At 38.9% G+C, this 13,009-nt stretch overlaps 1 long non-coding RNA gene across 2 annotated transcripts; it reads left to right on the top strand.

The window, feature by feature from the left end:
* The first annotated feature begins 94 nt into the window (after positions 1 to 94).
* On the top strand, positions 95 to 5,547 carry LOC127371906 (uncharacterized). Of its 2 annotated transcripts, none has more exons than XR_007886481.1 (2): positions 95 to 256; positions 5,359 to 5,547. It is a non-coding gene; the product is annotated as an uncharacterized LOC127371906 (long non-coding RNA). The 2 variants fall into 2 exon arrangements; XR_007886482.1 differs by lacking the exon at positions 95 to 256 and adding an exon at positions 4,414 to 4,666.
* Positions 5,548 to 13,009: the final 7,462 nt, after the last annotated feature.

Below are 13,009 nucleotides of genomic sequence, written 5' to 3'. Positions count from 1 at the left end.
GAGAGCTGTGTCTCTGACGCCTTCAGGGCCCACATGAAACCTCGGAATTCTTGTAAGTGCGCCCGTTACACCGGCGGACTGTAGGTGTAAGGGATGCCAAATGAGACGATCTGTGCAGCTTTCCGCATCCACTGGGTGAAATCCAAAATGCATTTGTGGTGAAGGATATTTCTTTATAGTTCCTGAGGGATTTAAATCTTGAAGGCAGCGTCCTTGCAACAGCCACAGTACTATGTGTAGGAATTGCTGTTGTTATGTAAGCCTGGCAATTTAAATTAAGTTTTAATCAAACTATTTTCTTATGTATGTGTGTGAAATGTCCAAAATCAAACAGGTGCCACGGTTTAAACTTGAAATCTAAACATGCCTGATGCACTTTTTCTCCTCACCGTTCAAAGTAACTCCGTTTCAGGATCCATTAAATGAGTAACTGCCAACCATAAGCACTTAAAGGCTCCGCTCGGTGATACAGCAGTGTTTTCAGTTTTTAAACTAGGAGCCTGAGATTTACGAGCCGCACTTGAATGCAGCATTAAGGAGCAAATTAAAGTGGCAGTTCCCCCCACCCATTTCACGCGTTGGTTGGTATCTTAACCGGCTCTCACGGGCACACGCTCAGATTTTCCGGCGCGTTCCCGGCAACCCCCCCCCTTACGCGCGTGCCCGAGAGCAGGCGCTGGAGTGCGCGCAGCGGTGGAAATAAAAGGAACAGTGTGAGCAGTCTATGCAGCTGGTAGTATAACAGCAGCAGCTATGATTCTCACTGAGAGAAGCTGGTTTTTTACATTATTATTCAATATATATTTAGCTGTTCTATAAGTCATTTATCATTTTATTTTAGCCATCCTCCTAAATGTTACACACTGGTCCTTTAATGGGCCTTACTATACTCTCTTACCGTACAGCTGGTCTTTCAGTGTCTTCATGTCAATATAATGTTCCTACACAGACTCTGGCCATGGTGCTAAAAGAGTATAATGGTGATTGTATTTATATAATATTCCTATGGTGTCTCTATTGCATTTATTTAATTTTTGTCACACTGGTATTATTTATTCCATGTTATCGCTATCATTCCTTTAGGCACTTTCTGTTTCAGTGCGTTGTCCCAACATAGATTATTATATTTTTGGTAATATTTGCTTACAGTCTTCTAAAATCTAAGAGTTATTGCAGGCACACTACAGTTTGGAATAAATGGTCCACAGAGGAGGATTTTGTTGACACTCTAATCTCCTCTCCAGCACCCACTCTGAGGTCGACTATAACTATTATAAGATCACTATGAACAATAATGATCCTCAGAGGATTAATCCTGATGTTTAACCTCCAAGACCGAAATTTCACTTTATACAAGAGGAATTTCAAGTTGTAATTGGCAGCTTTCCATTCAATTTGCATGTGCTGAAATGGATGCAGTGACTCCTAATCTGTTTTACTTCATGCCTGATGGAACTTCAGACTGGTTGGTCACTAAATGTTAATAGCCATATTGGCTGGTGATCCAAATGTTTACTTTCAAGCCCTTCTATTCAAAACCTCAATAAATGTGTCCCTTTTAATGCCAAATTAACTTTGGTTCATCAAAGAGGATACAAGCATGAATTTGTTCCCCTGATGCACCTTGTGCTTTCTGTGGCCGAGGGTTTTCAGTGTTGCCAAGGAAATCACCAATAGAAAAGAGTAGTTGAATGATTTGAATACTTGGACAGACATGGTAATATTGGGGCTGGCAAAATGTCCGATGAAAGAAAAAGTACAAAACTGAGGCTTGTTTATCTATATATATATCTGATATTCAAATGACAGGGAAGATGCATTCAAATTATTACCCAGACTCTCTGTTGTCCATTGTGCTGCAGAGGCTGACAGTAGGTAAGGTGACTGACTTTTGTCATGCATATGGACCATAGACTATGTACAGTTATTATATACATAAATATTACATTATATGTAAGATATAGATATGAATATGGACACTTATTGTATGTTCATGTTTTCTTACTAAAAAATAAGGGAGCTAGAGTTCACCTCTGTCCTAAAATCTCTTCATCTTTAGCTGTTGAGTGAATGTCACCCCTCCACTGTTTTTCAAACTCTATCTTACTACTGTGTTTACACAAGCTTTATGTAAAGATTGAGACTAACTATCCAGATTTGTGGTTTTGGGAGGCAGAAACAAGGAAATTAGGTTAATGCAAACGTCTGAGTATGAATAACAGACAATATTATTGGGTATTATTATGAGACCTATAATATTTTTAATTAAACCGGAAATACTTTTTACAGACCTAAGAGATATTAAACAAGAGTCTAATCTTTTAAAATGTTGGACTAAGAAATGGATTAACAACACTTGAAAAACCAGTGAGTAGGATTTAGTGGCATCTAGTGGTGAAGTTGCAGATTGCAACCAACTGAATGCAGCTCAGCCTTCCAAGCATGTACGAGAACTCATAAAGAATGTGACAGGCCCAATCGAGAGCCAGTGCTTCCAGTTGTGCAACATAGTGGACTTGTTGGTTGGATACAGGACAGTAATAGTTAGCACAGAGGATTTGTTCAACAAGAAATCTTACAAACCAACAGTCCAGTGTGTAACATTTAGGAAGCTCTATTGTTCTATCTATGTTTGACAAACCACACACTGGCTGTAGATATGAGCTAGATTCGCATTTTGTACACTGTAGTAGTGTAGCGAAGGAGAAGTAGGAGAGAAATATCATGAAATTAAATTTACTGATGACCATGATACAACAGAAACAACAAAAAACATGATGCGGTTTCTAGTGGGGATAAAATGTAGCCTGTATGACCAGAGCCGACCCCTAACCCAGCACAACAGTGAAACTCTATCATTATTGTGCCTTGCATAAGCAAGCACAATACTACTCTCCCTCGGGCTTATTATTCTTCCGTACGTTTTTCGGCGCGCTACTCCTCCCGCAGTTTTGGTCGCACGTACACAAAAAAGGTATCAAAACGTGCGGCTCGGTGAGGACATTAGTGCTATGACTTTTCTAAGCGTTTCGCCAAACGGTTTGCCGGTAAATCGCAAAAAAACGGTCCAAAAAATGAATGGGTGTGTATTGCGAGAATGTTCAACCGCCAGAGTGCGTGACATCATCGCTAGAGTGTGGGGAGAGAGAAAAATTTGTCGAAAAATAAATTTGTAAACTGCTCTCAAGACCACAAATGTCACTCTACAGGAAGAATTTATAGATAGAAACGTAGGTAAATCCGTTGGGGTCGCAGTGATACCACTGCTGAAGCTGTCAGAGAAATACTTTTGGCGGGAGATGCACTGATGCGCCAGCAACACCCTCTCACGGCCCCATTTACTCCCATGTTAATTTTAGAGAAGAAATGTTTAAAGGAGCTCGTTGAACCTCTTCTCTCTCAATCTCCCCAGGTCACATTTTTTAACTTTAGCCAATGAAACTCGGCAGTGCTATAGTCAACAAGATGACGACGCTCACGGTCTTTTTGGTTTTCATTTCGGTCGTTCCTGGCCATGGGTTCGAGGGGATTCATTTGAAATGTTTCTGTCTCTCTGAGGAGTTAGAGACAGAGAGAGAGCGCGCGCAGCTGCTGTGGGCTCCCCTGATTGCCATGACAACCAAAGCCTGCTCACACACACACACACACACACACACAGCTAGCTACAGAGGCTGACAAGACATTAATAAGCTAGCTGGCTAGCTAAAGATAATTAGCAGGTGGCTAACAAACAAACAATTTAAAGCTGAATGATTTTAATATTAACACAAAATAAGTTCAATACACCTTAAATATTTTACCCTGCTATGAGCTGTTCCTTAATTTACATTAGCACTCCTTCAGGAGCATAATACAATTAAACATATTAACCAAAGCTAGCACTCAGCTAGCGATTACCGCTTAGCTAGCGATTAGCGATCAGCTAGTGATTAGCACATAGCTAGTGGTTAGCGCGTAGCTAAGCGCTAGCTTTGGTTAATGTGTTTATGTGTGCTAGCTCTAGCTAGCCAGCTAAAGAGAATATATATATAGTATTAACATACGGGCCAGAGCAAGGCACAATCAAAATTTCTTTAGGAATTTTCTAGTTATTATTATTATTGTCATTATCAGAAATCTACTTTATGGGAAGGAGAATAACTAACTAGACTCATAACAACCATTCTACTGTTCATGTCATAAATTGTTGAAAAGCATTTTTAAATAGATATTTTTGCCATTGATGTTTATTATGGCTACCAGTTTATGCTCCAGGGCACCACATGCCCTCCGGGTGAGGACACCCACATGCACCCACATGCACCCACAATGGAGCTTTATCTAATTGAAGCAAATGGGGAGTGTGCATGTGTTGCTAAAGTTAACAAGGAAACTGGCACGGTGACACAGTCCAAAGCAGCGGGGTAAAGATAAGGATGTTTTTCTGCTTTGCGACATAACGTAACACCTCTTTAACTGTAGAAAAATGTCAGAAACAAAAAGTAATGGTTTGATTTAATGTTTTTTTTTTTATTGAAATTAGTTGTTGTTAGTTGAAATCATGTGCTGAATCCCGGACAATCTGCACCCTCCTGCATTGAGCTCTGTCATTGGAGAGCAGCATTATGCAGCCGCTCAGTGGGCAGGGACACCAGGCTATGATGAACCCATTGACCTTACACATTCTGTGAATACGTTTTAATATAATTATAGAGTATGGTGTAGAACAGAGCACTTTATTTGTGTAATATTGTTGTTTTTTTATTATGTTCCATAATCTTATTTTTGCATATAATCTTAAAACTTGCATGCATGCATGCATTCCCTGTTGTAATTTGCTTGACTATGTCTGTGTTTGTAAGATTGTGTCCCTTTTGGTTTTTATCTATGTCTTGTGATGATATGTTTTAACTGCTTGTACTGACTGTTTGCTTACCATGTTTTTGTTTTGTATTTATTGCATGCGTTGTACATTTCCTACTCTCTTGCCTTACTCCTTTTTTGCTTTTTAAATCTTCTGTTCAGATGGATTATGTTTTCAACTGCTTTCTCATTATGATTTTACGTATTGATTGTTTTATTGTTGTTTAATATTTAATGCAACATTTGGCCAAGACATGAAAATGAGCCCTTTGGCTTATGCTGGCACATTTATTGAAAAATAATAGAAAACTCTTATGCGTGTCCTTCTGTGGGGGCGATGTCCAATTTACCTATTTTATTGTTTAATTTGGAGTAATTCAGTAATTCTGGCCATCATTCCTGTCTGTAAAAACATAATTTAAGCCACCAAGTTAATTACTGAGATCTCAGAATGCAGCTTTATAGCTATTCAGTGAGTGAATATTGAGTTGAAGTATCCTTTATTTATCCCCACAGGGAAATTCATTCTCTGAATTCGACCCATCCTAAGTATTAAGAGCAATCGACAGCCACCGTGCTGTGGCCTGGGGAACAACTCCAGATCTGAGCCAGCGCCTTGGTTAAGTGCAACCCAGGACCTACTTGCTGTCAGGCTTCAATCAACAAATTATGGGTTTTACCTCTAAATAAAGTACTTAAGAGATGCTTTAGATAAACTGGCTAAATTATTGGTTTCTTTACCCAGTTTGATCATGTCATTGTTCTTTTCCTGCCCTGTGGTGTCAGCAATGTTGCTGTGTTCCCTGATTGCAGAGATTCACTGGCTTTGATGATCTTGTACCTATGAGTCTAAGATCATTAAAGCCTACAGGAATTTCAGATGTACCTTTTTGCATCTAGTAATGACTCAGAATAAAGAATCAGATAAAATGGTAGGATAGAAACATTGCGTAGATGGCATACATCTGATAATACGACATCCAACAAAACATCTTAAGAGTTAGGAAAAACTCCCAGAGAAGTATTTTAATGCTAAAAGTCGCTCCTGGGAGAAGTTGGAGGCCAAGACATTGTGAGTGAGTTGAATTTAATTCAGTTTTGATGTAATTACATTTTTAAATCAGTTCAATGTTTATTTAATGTTTATTTATCCTTCCATTACAGCGTTTTATTGGTTAAACCTGTTTGGCTGTGATAAAATTAATTTGGCATTAATTCTCAGAAACAGTCACTGAAGGGGCACAACTAGCACATACTTGAGCTAAATTCACAGCCAACAAGCAGAGCCAGAGGTATCAGAATACCTAGGCTTCATCTCACGTTTCAACAAACACAACTGTCCATGTTATTAAGTGGGAAGCCAGCAAGGGATTTTCTGCCTTTCGCTGTAATAAATACTTTTACTGGTTGACTGGGACGACTCCATCATGTGGGGTGGAACTGGGGTGAAACGTATAAACCTCCTGCCCTTTTAACTTCATTGTTGCAGATAAAGCGTCACCCCATCTATCCATGAGCACAAAATGCATGAGGTTATGATAAAGATCAGCTGCACATGTGATTAGAAAAGAGCAGAGGATCAGAATTGTCAGCCAGGCTCATTCACACCTCTTCATTTTGAAAGATCAATCAGGAAACTCCAGCACTTGACTGGACCAATGGTGTAACTGAATCACTCACTCAGTAACTCACGGTCCTTAGCGTTCGTATGGCTCTCCTCTTGCTGCGGTCCAGCCAAAAGAAAAATTCAAAGTATATATATTTTTTAATCTGTAGGTCAAGAAGAGTCCAAATAAATGTAACCTGGTCAATTATAACTGACAAACTCAACCACCCTTTTGTCAGAGCCGCATATTGTTTCCTCTGCAAAATATATCCAATAGTCAACAGAAGCCTCTACTTTGACTATTATTACTATTATGTTTTTGAGTACAAGTTTGATGTCAGTAAATACCAGTAATGAGGTTGATGTGCTCTGGTCTGTCTGTCTTGCTGGCTGGTCAGCCACTTTCAGGGATATTCTGTGACTTTGTGCCTGACAACTGAGAGTAAAATTGAACTATTTGTTCATATGCGTGTGCACTTGCAGTTAAGTGCACATCATTTTAAAACAACAATGATATATCTAGTTATCTATTATCTCAGTCAAGCTGGTCAGGAACTTTATTTTCATATAGTGATGAGATAACAGTTCGCCTAACATATGTAGGGCTGACCCTAATAGTGGACTTAACCGGTAGTCACTGAGATAAGTCTAAGAAGTCGCACTTTTCATTGTGTTAAAGGTATGTTAAAATGTATGTATTTAAATAATGAAATCTTTTTTATAAACGACATGCAGTCGACTAGGACAATCTTTAATGGGGGGAAACTGTCAATGTGGGAAACCATAAAAATATGACATGAAGTCACAAACCTGAAGTGGGCTGTATCATTGTGTCATTGTCTCTCCAATTATAATCAGGATTGCCCAGTAAAAACATCAGACGGCCCGAGCAGCCAGTGACAGGTTCCTGAAGTATGACAACTGCTGCATTTGTTAACATAGTCAAAAATACAGAGATGGGAAATGAATTGGTAACAAAAATAAAATAATGAAAGCACAGAACAAAAATCTGAAAAATGTAACTGTCCCATGCACACTCACACACCCTTGTCACACATCAAACCCATTCAGTCAAGCACTGATGGAGCAAATAGATGAAAGATCGAGCATACAAGAAAATATGACCACGGTCAGCGGGCAATTCGTCACTGAGCTTATAGTATATATAGAAATAGTAATTATTACGCTCTTGTATAAAAAAGAGTAAGAGAGCAGTAAAAACACATTTTTGTGGGTAAGAGCACCTTTCACACAACACATTTGATCCATTGATAAGATAGATTGATTCTATCCACAGACAGACTGTAGTATGAATACAATAATATATATAAACACCTCAGGAAAAATCAAACCACTGTATTGTTGTACGTGTAAGTCATGCCATCTGCTTCACCTCTTTATTTGAGTTTGTTTATCTCAACAGCTCAAATTCTGACAGCCATTGCTGTAATATGATTTGTTGGTAGGTATACTGTATATTATTTTAATGATTTCTGTCATTTAAACCATCCAGTTCTTTGCCATGGAGATCTGGCTATCTTTAGCTGATCAGCTGACTGTTTCGTACGGGTTAGCCACTAACGTTCTGCAAACCAGCCTGTTGGGGTGGATCTGTCTCAAGGACTGAAGTATAGGGGATTGTTGCGACATGGACCTATGCTCTTGTGACACAATACTAGCTGTCATTAGCTCTGACTAGTAAAATCTGTGTTTGTTATGCTACCATACAATCAATGAAATGGTTTGCAGTGAATTCTATTCATGTTTAGGAGCATTTCATGCACCAAAAGACAGAGACATCAACATGCACACAAACACACACACGCACACAAATATAGACTGGCAGTCGGATGTGGAGCACATCATTTTCCATGCTTTGGCATTGTTTCTGTGCCTGTTACATAAGCACTAAGGACCAGATTTGTTTAGGATCTCCATAAACACACAACACCAAGCACACATGCAAACACATCCACACGAACATATCCACACTGCCTTTTACTCACTCAACTAAATGACACAAACATACACACACTCGTTCCTAAAGGCAAATTTGCATCATCCAAATGACTCAGGACGGCCACTGAAAATTTGCCCAGAGGAACCCAACATCCTGCTTACTTTTCTATCAAATGAAGTGGTTCTGAATAGGGATTTGAGTGTTCTGCTGTGATGCAAATGCACGTGTTGACCTTTCCTCGAGAAATTCTGAAGCAGTTTTGCGTTGTGTATCTGCTCAGTGATGAAACAGGAGAGCAACTTGAAAAAGGTGCTATTTGGAGATTTTCCTTCAACTCATTACAGCGTTGTCAAACTGATTGCGACAACACTGTAGCAAGAGTAAATGAGACAATGTTGGCATTCTTTGACATGGGTGGGGCTCTACATCAAACAGTGTTATTCCACCTTGCAATAAACTACTGTTGCACAACGATTCTATTGAACATTTATAGATAATAAAAACATAACTTTGGTGACAAACATTACATTTCTTATTGCTGATTCACAAGAAAAGCCACCGGTGGAGGGAAATCTGTAATTGTGATACAGCTGCTGAAGAAAGTGTTTAGTTTGCATTAGCAGCATCCTAACATAGCTCAAATACAGCTCCAACATAACTGGAAGAGTGATCAGTAAACAGTGTGGCTGATATCTGTTACAACTAATAACAGGGATGTACGAGTGAAATTACACGCCCAACCACAAATATTCAGTTACAAGCTTTTTGAGAATTGTTTTGGGAGACCCAGGTGAGCTGCACTTTGTGTGAAACTGAACTGAAGGGAACCATATCAAGTTTTACAACCATTTCAGATTAATTAGTCACTTCCTCTGAATGGAGGTGTCATCTGCGTTTTCTAAACGAAAAGTTCCTTCCTGGTTTAACTCTAATCCAGTAAACATGGCGTGAACCTTTTTATTGGTTCATTGGAGAGCAGATCAGATCCCACTGGCACATAAAAGGACGCCAGTTTCAACACTTTACAACGGTCATGATCATTCTGGATTAGTCATAGCAGTTTCAGTACATGGTTGAGAAAATTGCAAAATGGAGGTTTAGACTCACTTCAAAAGTCTTAAAAACTTTTAGAATATTAAAATAAATGTGCGTGCAGATAAATACTGCATGAGAAGGCAACTAAAATAGAATCTTGCGTCTAATGGCTCTGGTCAATAACCACAAACCAGCAGTATCGCTGACCTTTGCTCTCATGCTTTTATTGTGGCACAGGAAAAAGATTGTGACATCATTTATTGTTCTATTTTCTGCTGCAAACATTTTGTACTGTATGGAGGCGCTGATGATGACCTTATTTGGAATACCGAATGGAATTAGATTTTTTTTATCCTCACCTTGCGCAATGCATGTTTTTCATCCTAGTACAATTTGGCACTTCAATTTTCATCTAGAATTTCAAATTTTGGGGGAGCAATATCAGTGAATCTGCATAGTCAGCGATAATAGTTGATACATTATAATGACTTTTTGGTTCATGAGGTCTAAAATGGACAGAAGCTATTTGTTGAATGCTAACAGTAAAAATGAACAAAAATCCATTCCCATTGCTACTTGTTGGCTTTATCCTGCTGAAAAAAAAGACTGACCATAAGCATCTGCTTCTTGTCCCAGGTGCCACCTAAGAGGCACATTTGCTCCAATGGAGACTGGGTATGTTTTTTTCTTAATTACACTGTAGATAGTAATGGACACCACCAGTCAGTGCTTGTTCAAACATGTGGTCCAGTCGCAAACTTGGATGCAAACTTATATGGTGCAGTGGAGGCTGCACCTTGTATACTCTTTGCTCTTATGCAAATCAAGATACTTTTCTTTATCCAGAAGAGAGACTTCAAAACAATTGGATAGAGATGGGAAACTATAGTCAACATTAAATTTGATGGCAGATTAAGTAGATAATGTAGATTGACGGTGTACTGGACAGTATAAAGCTTGCTTTCTATATTTCTAACAGTAAATTGAAGGTTAAATATACAAAACACTTACATTTATTTTCAGTTTTATTGCTGCTCTTAACTAACATGGTCCACTTAACTGTACATATACATTTGGTTTCTGGAAAGTCACATTTTGAGATCTCAGTTATAATTTAATCAGTTATCATAATATAGAATGAGATAGAATCAGTGACTTTTTCTTGGAACATACAGCATAGATGGACACCAGACTTTTATCCACCTCTGCATTCACGTTTGATTCTGAAATAATGTAAGGAATGCAATGCCAAAATTAATTCTAATTTGTAGTGTAAGAAAGGAAAAGACATAAAAAATAAACGTTTTTATTTTTATTTTTTCAGTCTCTGTCTGGCAAGCACGAGTCTGCAGCCAAGATGAAGCTCTCTGTGCAAATTGCAGGCTGTAACACCATGAATGGTGTTGCGTTTGCACGGCCGCTGTTAGTGCTGGTGGATGTGAGGTCATGTGACAGGAAAAGTGACAAACATCTAGATGGCAGACTTCCTGAAAGAGGCACACAGCGAGAGAGAGTAAATGCAAGAGAGTTAATGCCGAACTGTCTCATTTGTATATGTTTCCTGTTTTTTTACTATCATTAAAAGTTGTTTTTGTTTCTGCCTTCAGACAGAATTACAAAACTGAATCTTCTCATATTATTGTGTTTCAATGTACATATGTGTCTCTACGGTGGTTATGCACATGTTTAAACCAAATTTGTCCTTTGCTTTGTTTCCAAATGCAATGATTCTTTTTTTTTTGCTGTGTGTAAATTTCTTTTCTGACAGTCAAATAGAGAAGAAGCTGAGCTAACTGAGAAAGACATGGAGGTACAGCGAGGAAAGAGTTAGAAGAAAACCACAACAAGTGTGTTTATCCCCACAGGAAAGAGAGAGGCGATTTGTGATAGACTGAAGATACAGAGAGCGACCCGAGGGAGAAAGAGGAAGACACAGGCCAGGAGCTTCAACTCTCAATGAAACTGCATTTCGAATGCATCTTGCTCCTTTGTATCAAGTGTTTCCAGTCAAAACAGAAAGAGATTGTGTGAGATGTGATGAAGCAAGGGTTTGTATAAACAATATAAGCCAGTAGGATAGAGAGAGGAAGGCAGCTTGGTTTTGATGGGATAGACAGGGTTGTTCAGAGGTCTGAGATGGGATGGAGTCTGATGCGCAGCGGTAAACAATGGTATCATCACAGCTCACTTTTATCAGCTTTACAGTCAAGGTGAACTCTGAGTTTCCATTCAGTTTTTCAAAATGTTGCAATGTCTAATCTCATCTCATAGAACAAAAATTTTGTGAGTCAAACCTATGGAAATTTGATTAACCCAAATGGGACACTGCATTTGTCCACTGAACTGTCTAACCGGCTGAACCAAACTCTCGACTCCCCCCTAGTGCCCCAGCTCCTTTTCAGTTTTGTAAATATTTAAATAGTTGTCCATAGTTTATAAATATAGACTGTAATAGTTTCCAATCACATTAACAAAGGTTTCATCAGAAGATCTGTTAATTTGTAGTTTGTGCTTTCGTCCTTTCAGAATTCAGAAATCTTCCCTCCGTAATTCTGGTAAATGGTTACGGTGGCTGCATATGGTGCCTTATGTCATTGGGTGACTTGTAACAACATTTCAAGGGAAGTTTCTTTCTACTTTCTACAGAATAAGACTAAATGTCTACAGTCATGAATGTCTGTGGAGATATTATGGGATCCCTCCTTTCTATTTTCCTGGCCTCAAGGATTACAGACATAAACAAAATGTTGTTTTGCACAACGTCATGTGAATTGCGGGAGAAAGTGCAAGTTGCTTCTTTACACAATGTTTACGAGCTAGCTAGTTTGCTTGCTGCTGACCCTGGGCATGCCTACTGTGACCAGTATGAAGTGATAGAAGCAATGTTGCAGAATGTGTTTGCTCAACATTGCATACTCGCAATGACATTTTTGATTTCATGGCTGACATGCTGACAGTTGCACCAATGGAGGCATGGCTAAATATATTGCCAGCCCTCGTATGTAGGCCAGTAACACCTGCATATGAAGCTAATTGACCTTTTTCATTGTATCCATTTTGCCCAGATATAGTACTGTAAACACAGGTACTGTTACTGTTGAGGTTCCATTCAATTTAGTGTAGCAGAGCTTTTCCAATGAGCCAACATGCACAATAGCTGCACCTTGACTCTGTTTGACCTGAATGAAATGGAACATTAATTAGTATCATTGGTACAGTTCATCTCTTTCTTTTTAATTGCCATTTATCATCCACTCTGCTCACTTGCTAATTCTCTGAGCATCAAGTACCTAAATGACAAATGAGGCTAGTTGAGACAACAAAAACAATTTGATTAATATATGGTTGTGGTCATGGTTGAAAGAATCCAACAGACTGCAGGAGAAAGTTCATGGTTGGTCCTCCTCAGGTTTATCAGTGCAGCTTTTAAAAATCCTTCCTCTGTGTTTTTGAAAATCTGAAACAAAGTGCTCGAACAGAACATATGCGACAAAGAGGGTTTATAGAGAATGAAAGAGGCAAGAGGGGAATAAGAAGTGAAACAGCTCATCATCTGCTTGCTCCAG

This window comes from Dicentrarchus labrax, unplaced genomic scaffold (assembly GCF_905237075.1).
Source record: "Dicentrarchus labrax unplaced genomic scaffold, dlabrax2021, whole genome shotgun sequence".
Taxonomy (NCBI): domain Eukaryota; kingdom Metazoa; phylum Chordata; class Actinopteri; family Moronidae; genus Dicentrarchus; species Dicentrarchus labrax.
The sequence above is the reverse complement of the archived record's forward strand: the minus strand, read 5'-3'. Positions and strand labels throughout refer to the sequence as shown.